The sequence below is a fragment of the Poecilia latipinna genome, unplaced genomic scaffold, assembly GCF_001443285.1.
Source record: "Poecilia latipinna isolate Pla-1442-1.1 unplaced genomic scaffold, P_latipinna-1.0 Scaffold791, whole genome shotgun sequence".
NCBI classification, from domain to species: domain Eukaryota; kingdom Metazoa; phylum Chordata; class Actinopteri; order Cyprinodontiformes; family Poeciliidae; genus Poecilia; species Poecilia latipinna.
Window position 1 is genome coordinate 248,921 of NW_015113407.1, and position 9,744 is coordinate 258,664.

At 37.9% G+C, this 9,744-nt stretch overlaps 1 long non-coding RNA gene across 1 annotated transcript; it reads right to left on the reverse strand.

The window, feature by feature from the left end:
- Nucleotides 1-2,511: 2,511 nt before the first annotated feature.
- Nucleotides 2,512-9,572, reverse strand: LOC106956132 (uncharacterized). The gene is made up of 2 exons (XR_001426724.1): nucleotides 8,891-9,572; nucleotides 2,512-2,629 (listed from the first exon to the last, which is right to left on the reverse strand). It is a non-coding gene; the product is annotated as an uncharacterized LOC106956132 (long non-coding RNA).
- Nucleotides 9,573-9,744: the final 172 nt, after the last annotated feature.

A 9,744-nucleotide genomic window follows, 5' to 3' on the forward strand; every position in this document is an offset into this window, starting at 1 on the left:
CTCACAGTGTGGTTTCGGTTGGAAAAACAGGCAAGATGAGAAATGGCTAAAACACACATGTTACGTTTCTCTGTTTTTGCAGGAAAACTCCATTGACCTTGAGCTTGAAGCTAACCATTACACATCAATCACTGCATCGGTGTGCCACAACTTTCTCCAGCTGAACAGATACAAAGCTGAAGTTCTTAACTTTGGATCCAAATAGGAATGATCTACAACTAGGAACTAGTGATCAAGCCAGAAATCTGGGTGTAGTGACAAACTTTCAAAGACATGAACCTTCAAAGACACATAAAGATAATTACAAAGTCAGTCTTCTATCACCTGAAGGACATTTCCAGGATTAAAGACGATTGTCCCAGAACGATCAAAAGAAATTTATACATTTCTTTATCTTTAGTTACATTGATTACTGTCAGTGTCTTCATAGGTCTCCCTAAAAAAATAAAATAAAATAAAAAAAATCAAACAGCTGAAGCTAATCCAGAACACTGCTGCTCATGTTCTGACTAAAACCAGGAAGTTAGACCATATCACCCCAGTTTAACGTCCTCACACCGGCTCCCTGTAGCTCAGAGACTTTAAAATACTGTTGTTAGTTTATAAATCACTAAACAGCTTAGCACCGCCATAATTCATTAAAGATCTGCTGTTGTTGTATCAACCTCCAGACCCCTCAGGTCTTCTGGTTCTGATCTGCTCTGCATCCCCAGGACCAAATGAGGAGAAGCAGCATTCAGCTTCTATGTGCAAAACATCCAAATCACTCGGTCCCTTTAAATTAAGACTAAAAAAATATTATTCAGAGTTACTTTTGACCCATAATCACTGAAACTTTGACCAAAATATTGAATGGTCATTGACGATTTTGTTAATGATATTGGACAAAATGTAATGTTTGTTACTGGCTTCACATCTGTTGACTGTACGGAGTTCTCATGACCTTTCTGTGATGTAAAGCACTTTGAACTGCTGAAATGTGCTGTAAAAATAAACTTGAAACTTGATTATCAGTATATAACTAACCCTAGCTCAATTCATACTTTTTAGTCCCAAAACCTAAACCCTAACCCCATACAGCTCTTCAGTTGGTCGCCATAATGTAGTATGTGTTAGGAAAATGGTCCCTAAAATGTATCAAACACAAGGCTACGCACACACACAAACACACACGAGTAACATTTGGTGGCACAGCTTATCGCCAGGCCGAGGACGGCTGTCAGGGCTGAGATCTGCTGAATCACCGGAGAAATCTTACATGTGAAACTGAAGCCGAATTACAGCTTCACGAAGGAATAATAATAAACTTTGAGCAGACAGCAATAGTTGCTGCAGCAAGTACAAATCACCCCAATAAAGAGAGAATTGTAACACTGCAGCAAGGTATTGTTCACAGATATCTTACTGAATGCAATAAATAATATTTTAAAAATTACCAATTTACTTTTTGCTCTGTGTGGCCTAAATATGAGGGGTTATTTTATTTAAATGATTGTGTAAAATAATTGCAGCTGCAAAACATTTTGGGATTTGAATATGTCTGAACTAAATTAGGGATCTGCAACCTTTACAATTCAAAGAAATATTTCTGCCCTCAGTTTGACTAAATTAAACTCCTTTAGAGCCACAAATATTACATGACCTTTTGAAAAAAGATAGCTTATAATCTGAAACATTTACAACAGGACATTTTTAGTTTGACCATTAAAATAGCAATAAATGCTAAAAAAAGTTTGTTATTATAGCTATATTTTTAAAAACATTAGTTTGTTCTTTCACCAGTATGTACTTAGCCCCTAGAGAGATATTGAAGAATAAAAATAAAATAAAAAATAAGATACTATCATATAATCATGAAATTAAGTTCAAAGAGAACAAATATCTTTTACACCCAAAAATATAAAATAAACTTTAAAGGTTTTTTGAACAAAGGGTCAATCTTGTGCACTGAGGGGATTTTTAAACATCACAATTTCTAACTTTATTCAAATAATATATTATTAATATGTGAGTTTAAATAATTTGATCACATGTTTTTTTCCTGACACTTGAAGTTTCTGACCCCAGAGGTAAAAATAAACCGTTTTTTAAGGTTTCAGTTTGCTCAAGGTCAGGATGTTTATAGGGAAATTAAGTCAGGTTTCAAAGTCTAAAGACCACTTTGCAAGCTAGTGTGAATGTAATTACATATAATTGAAGCAATTGTCCTTTTTTTTTTTTTTTTTAAGTTTATGATTCAGTTCGACTGGAAGGACCAGAACCCAACATCGGCATCTGAAACATGCTGTGAGTCAGCAGGATGGATTGCTAGTTTGCTCGAGAAAAAATGAGTCAGAACCTTCTGAGAGCTTCAAATTAACATATATTCCCTTAAGGTTTCTGACAAAGAGGGGATTCGCTTGAACTGTGAAACAAAGCAATGTGAAGCTAACGGGAGGATAACTTATATGGATCTGAGAGATAAATAAAAAAGTAGAAGAAAGCATCACTTTTAGTCTGAAAACATTCTCAATTTGTAACTTTTTAATTGTATTTAAATACAAGGGAAAAGTTCTGTTTCAGAGACTTTCTGGATCAGCTGACGGTCTAAGTCATCTGGGAGTACATTACGCCAGTAGGAGAGCATGTCCTGGAAAAGAAATAACAGTGTTCAATATTTCCATACCAAACAGCAGGCACATAAATAATGCAAGAGTTACAGTTTCTTTATCCAAGGATACGTCGCTCAGAGTCAGGGATCAGCACTTTGGGTGCCAGATACTCGGAGAGGTCTTTGATAATGAAATGCTGAAACCTGACCACATGTTGAGCAGAGGGGAATGCCTTGATCTCAGAACAAAGTTGATTCAATCGATAGAAGAAGAGGAGTCCCATGAAAACAGTACAGGAGTGACGAAGGCCTGTTTTAGACAGCTGGTGCATAAAGTTCCTATAAAACTTAAGAGACCACTGCAGTGAAAACCTCCTGGTTATTCCACCAAATACTGATTTCTGAACTCTTCCTGAGTTAAAACATTAGTCTTGTTGTTTCTAAATGAATATTAACTTATTTTCTTTGCATTATTTTAGGTCTGAAGTCACTGTGTCTTTTCATTATTCTGATCATTTCTGATTTTGTGCAAATAAATACAACATTTTTGCTTGTAATTTCGGAGACATGTTGTCTGTAGGTCATAGAATAAAAGAGCAATGTTAATTTTACTCAAACATAAACCTATAAGAGTAAAATCAGTGAATTGATCATTTGGCAGTCTTATTTTTTTCCAGAGCTGTATATGTATTTGCATTTTTCAATATCCAGCCTTCAAAAAACCAAATAATAATAATTAAAAAAAACAGGATTAAAAATAATAAAGCAACAAGACTTAAAGTATTCACCCTTAGGATGTTTTACCCTTTTTATTGCCTTAACAAATCAATCATAAGCAACATATTTTGAAATTTTATTTTTTATTTTTCTTTCTTTCAAAATAATGGCAAATAAATAAAAATCTCAAACACAAAATATCACAAGTCAAGTTTCCCGAAATAAACTGCTATTTTGCAGTATTTTGCACATTTTTTTGTGCTAATTCATCCATCCATTTGCGTTTAAGCCACGCCTCATTTCTGCAAGGTTCAGGGAGCTTTTTGTACAGTAATGGAAAAGTCGGCAGTCTGAGCCAAAATTATCTAACAGCAATGATTTATGATAGTGGAAATAATCTCTGAGAGGCCAAGAAAGGGAAAACATGCCTCCTCCACAACGAAAGACCAAATAAAAAAGAAACAAATCCTGACAACAAAGAGAAATACTGCATGATGAAATATTCCAACCCTGATTAGAGTGCCTCTTGTCTCTTTCATAATATACTGAGGAGGGATGGGGGCACAAAACGGCGTGCTCAGAATGAAAATATAGGAATTAATTTATACTCCATTCTGTAAAAGTCACAACCACTTGTTGGGTGAACTTCGAGCACGTCTGGTGGGTGGAATGGGAGATTTACATCGTAAATCTGTGGCAACTTCATGATGAAATCTTGCCAAAAATGGAGCAAAATCTCAGAGGAAGCTTCTCAATGGGGTTTATGACGTGGTGCGGGTCAAAGGACAAGTGCTGCTCCGTTTTTTTTAACGGAACGGTTAACATTTCTGAAGAAAAGTTGTCACACCCTTACCAACCAGATACTGGTGAGATGTATCTAAAGCTTCCAATTTAATTTATTCCAGCAGTTTGCTTTCCTGTTATTTCAATTTTAATGACAAGAAAAAGAAAGCATTACTCATTTATGCTAATCAAAACACCATTAATGAAAGCTCAAACAAATGAGGAGGGAGGGAAAGACGAAGGCTTAAACAACCTGGAATTTGACATGGAAAAAAAAAATGTTTAACAAAACTTTCTAATCAGAAGATGAAGGCTTCCAGAGAAACCGAGACATGAAAGTCGACCGGACAGAGACGTGAGGCAGAACAGTAGACAAAGAGTAGAGGGCAAATGAGAAAACGTAAATGGTGAGATGAGACTGCTGCTCAACAGACCTGTCACGGCTTGGTGTATGGGACTCTCATCTAGCAGGACCAAATGCACCATCAAAAACGGTGAGAGAAAATGTCAATATGTCTCACTGGGAGAGCACAAGGTGCAAAAGTGTTGGGTATCAGCATTTCTGGGTCACGCCTGGAAAAACTCCCCCCTGCTGCAAGCATTACTTTGCAGCAGGTGCGAAGCAGAGCCTACAGAACAACTATGACTGAAATGCATCGTCTTAAAATTTAGTGGAAAGTCGCAAACAGCACACAGCAGGGGGTCTGTGTGGTACCACGGCCTACTGCGGCTACGCATTGTCGTCCAATTTATTTCACCTAACGTCAAGGCAGAGCTCTAATAACAGCGAGTTTTATCTCTGATTATTTGTTTTTGTTTGTTTTTATGTTGCAAAATTAACAGATCAGCCGATGCTGTGAGGGCTAAAAACAGAATATTGCATAATCAGGTGACTTTGCAAAGCTGAGCGCAGCCATATACTTATTGTCACACTGGCTGAATGAAACCCAGGAGAGATGACAGAGTGGAGCGGCGCAGAGAGAGAAGAGAGTTTATCCTCTGGCCTCGAGGTGGGGCGAAGGACAATGGAGCTCAGAGGGAGAAAATATTCGCTCAGGTCCTTTACATACTCGTACTGTCATCCATTCCTGTCAATCATGGACAGAATAAACCTCACTTTGCTTTGATGCTTTAAAAATTGGAAGGAAAAAAGGACGACAGGCCTGTTTTCCTCAGCTGAACAGTAACTCTCCAGAAAGTGGATCAGTTAAATGGGACACATTAATTTAAATTGTGATTCATGTGTTTGTTGACAGACTTACCCTAAAGTCAAAGCAGCCCAGATGACAAACGCAGTGTTTGCGTGTTAGTTTTCTGCATGTAAACAGCTGTGAGCCAAAATAGGCTGCCTCACTCTCTTCGCATCAATTTCAAACCCTCTTAAGTCAAATTATGTTCTTTTAAAATACTTTTTTTAAACCAAGCAAGTAGCTTTGGTGTCTAAACAGACAAGAAAGAATTAAACTAAAACCCATTGACATTTCACAAGACAGTCTTGTATGTAAAGCAATATCACGCAATGGCCCTAATGAACAAAATATGAGTCGTTTACATAACTTTACTAAACTTCACATGGAGTAACAGACACTAATCGGGCATAACATTATGACCACATGCTTGTTTTGCTATCTTAATAGACCTGAAGCTATACTGTGGTGTTTAGTAGCAGGAAGACAGTTTACACAAGTAGCCTTTTCTGAAGGGCATGTTTTCTAGTCTTTCCCATTTTGAAGAGCTGCTAAAAGAAATGGGCCTCTGTTTTCCACACTTATACCCCAGGTAAGCATGGAGGAAAGGATTATTAATATAAATGCATAATGTATTTTATGAATATGAGTTAAAGAGAGGAGAGGACAAACAATGAGTTGCAGCATTAACTTATTTATTCATGCAGTTTTTTTTTATTTATTTATTTTTTGTCCTTCATGGCTCTCCACTTTTAAATATTTTCAACACACTCCTGGACGAAGCCCTTGATGTGGTAATAGCACGATAAATTTCTGATAAGGTTTTCTGGTTTATGTGTCCCCCTTCTGGTTTAGAAACATTTCAGGAAACTTCCCTGCATTCATTTAAAAGGAGTAACTTCTTAAAGTGGAGTGTATTTTTCATGCCTAGTAAAAGTAAAAAAAAAAAAAATCATATGCGAGACTTTGCTACTGCAAAAAAAAATATTTATAGAATTTTAACACAGTTTTACCAATACGTGTGGTATTGGCTACGCACTATGCAAAATAATACATTTTCTGTGAACATGTTTTTTTCTGACTCTACTACTGTGTTTCAAATGTCATGTGAGAATGCTCTGCACGGTTAATAACTACCAGCTCTGAAGAAAAAAACATTTCTGTCTCTGTAACACCACCTTAAAATAAACAAGGAGAAAAAGTTGTATTTAAACTTCATTGCATTTCTTAAAATAAATGGAACATGAAATTTTAAGTGGCTGTTCCCCAGAAATACCACATTTGCACATTTTTCCATATCTCTTTATTTCGTTGCTTCCCCTGCTTCCACATAAATCTCTTCTGCAATGATCTTTGATTTGCTCCTACTATCTGTGCTCCTGGGATTTAATTTTCACACTTTTTCCCTTTTTCAACTGCTTAGCTTGGCTCCCAAACATCTGCCTCCTCCTCGCACGTGACGACGTTTTCCCTCAATGTCCTTACCGCACTTGGACACGGACCTGTGAAGCTTCTGAGACTGTCAGAGTAAACAAACAAATACTGCGAGCAAACCAGCTGAACCAGTTCCAATTAAAATCCAACAAAACAGACATTTTTACGCATAAACCGGGTTCTGTTCACTTTAGATCACCCAAAACATCAGAGTCACTTGGTTGTTTGACTCCAAAAACACATCAAGTCTTGAATAGTATATTAGTTTGACTCAACAGCACTCTCAGGCATCAATGTGAAATTTTTTGATAGCCGCTTGCTTGCATTTAGTTACTGTAAAACATTATCGCAGAAATGATAATGGGCAACCAGCAAGAACATTCTACCCTCTTTCCGTCATGAAGTAGATTGATCTGGCTCATCCAGGCAGCGAGCCACCAGCAGCAAGTCTTTCGCCGAGTCTAGCATTGAAACAACAGCGAGGGATCATTTGCATTTTGGAGATGCTGGCTGGAGACTTGTTCCAACAAACTTCATGTGTGAACTTGTCTGAGTGGAAGAAAAAAAGGACACAATTTTCTGACGGTTTTGCAAATAAGAAGCAAATAAGCTCTGAAGCATTTGCATTCAGCCCCCTTTACTCTGACACCACTCAGTAAAATTTGTGACCACCCCTTGTGTTTCTAAATCACCAAACTAATGCGCATACAGATCCAGCTTTTCTGTTAAGGCCTCAGCGGTTTGTCAGAGAACAAACAAACATCACGAAGACCAAGAAATCCAGCAGACAGATTGGAAATCAAGTTGTGGAGAAGTTTAATGTGTTTGCAGTGAGGCAGACACATTAAGACATCAGAGAAGAGTATGATCAGGAAGGCAGACATGTTAGCTCTGGAGGAGCTGCAGCAATGACAACTATTATCTATAAACAGCAAAATGGGACCGTAATGGAAGAGTGGCAAGAAGAGAACAACTGTTGAAAAGACTTTGTCCAGTCAGATCGGACACAAAAACAATGTTTTGGCCTTCATGCAAAAACTACCATTGTGAAAAATGATAAGAGAAGCAGGTCAAAGCTGTGAAAACTTGTTAAATGCAAGTTTGAAGTTGGACCGAACCCGGAGAAGCAAGAGCTCCGGATCAGCATAACAGAGAGTTAAATGAAAGGGTCAGTAGTCTTACAAACTGTGCATAAGAGTAACAGGACATGGAGCAAATGTAGCATAAAGAAATGAAACAGTTATGAGCACCAGTGAGTGAAATCAGGGGAATATGAAACAGATGTGGAGGAGATCAAAACAGAAAGTGAATAATTAACACAGAGAAAAAAATAAAATACACTGAGAACAAAACATAAGAATTAAGTAAGAAATTAACTTATACAGAAAGACCCTAAAGACAATAATGAACTGAACATGGAAAGAAGAACTCAAACAAATGAATCATGAAAGCTTCACCTTGCAGATGAGCAACAACACTGAACATATCCAGCCAGAGCTCTAGAGGAACGGCTTAGACCTCAAATCCTGAAGAATGTTCTAGAATGGATCAAATTTTTAATATGTGGCAACAGTTAAAAAATTGATTTTCACAAAAAAAAAAAAAAAAACATCCCTCTAACCCGATCAAGTGTAAACCGTAAATAATAATAGCAAAAATCTCTGTATATGTATGCTAGCCTGGCAGGGTAAACTTCAAAATATGTGCAGCTGCAAGTGCACTGAAATGTGGCTCTATGAAGAATTGACTCAAATGGGAGAATTACACATGCCTATAAATTCTCCATTTATAAAGCCCTTCCATTTCTCTTTGTGCTGTTCTAACACATGGACCGCAATAAAGGAACTTTTTAAGGCTTTAGCATGACATTATGTGCAAACTTTCGAGCCGTCTGAGTAATCTTGCAGGACGCTGTGCAAGGAAATTTCTTTTCATGTTAGCTGAGCCATGCTTGGCTAGTTTCCATTCTGCTGGGAAGAACCAGCTTGTTAGTGAAAGCAGCTCCTTTCAGAGCGGCCCACAGCCTTGGAGTAATGCTCGAGCTGCAGTAACGTAGAAAACACTGGCTCCAAAGTAACATCTACATAAAAGCTGAGACCAAACACTTTGAAGCAGAGCCTTTTAATCTGTCTTTTCACTTACAGACACATGAAAGTGCATCACGAAGCGTGACTTTTACCTGCTGCACATGCATAGCAAACATCTCCTGTGATGTAATGATGAGGTTGGACGAAGAGGAGCTCAAATCATCTGTACAGGGACAATGCGGCAGGCAGGCAGCTTTACTACTACAGTGGTATGGCAGGTTCAGCTGAAGGAGAGGCGCCGACATCCATACTAATGAGACTCTCCACAGCGCAGTGACCAAGCGTATGCAGGCGGAAACAATCATCCAGCTTCCACTGTGCATGCGGCTGAAAGCCTCCCAGCTCTCCCCTCAGCATCTCTTTCTATCCCACCTTTGGGACACAGAGGCAAACAATAAAGCATCTTCGAGAAAGAAAACCCATCATAATTGGTGCTATAATAGTGGCAACCACTGAAGGACAGGAAGTATAAAAATATGCAGCAGGCCAAGGACACAAAGTGGATAAGAAGTACGAAACATTTGTTTGAGCACACGCAGTACGTCTGCAAAGATTTTAATTTTTGTTCATTTGCGGTCGCACCGAGGGCTAATTTACTTTTACTTTTTACTTTCGGGAAAGCAAAATGCTCGCTTGCTGAAGGCTTTTTGCAGAGTCAGGAATTCCTTTAGAAGCAAAAGAAAGTTATGCAAGTTTTAGCTCAAGTGTTAGAATATTAAAGCCATGACCAAGCAGAACAAGAGAAGATAGTCCAGAAAAATCAGAGACAAAAAATTATAATACTTTGACTATTTATGAGTTACTTAGGTAAAGAAACAGAAGGAAAACTTAGAAAAACAGGCAGGGTACTAGGAAGGTGCAGAGTAATGAGTCTGGGAGGTAAATATACAGAGGAGGGAGTTGTTCTTCTTCTTTTGGTTTTTACGGCAGCTTGCATCCGTTTATG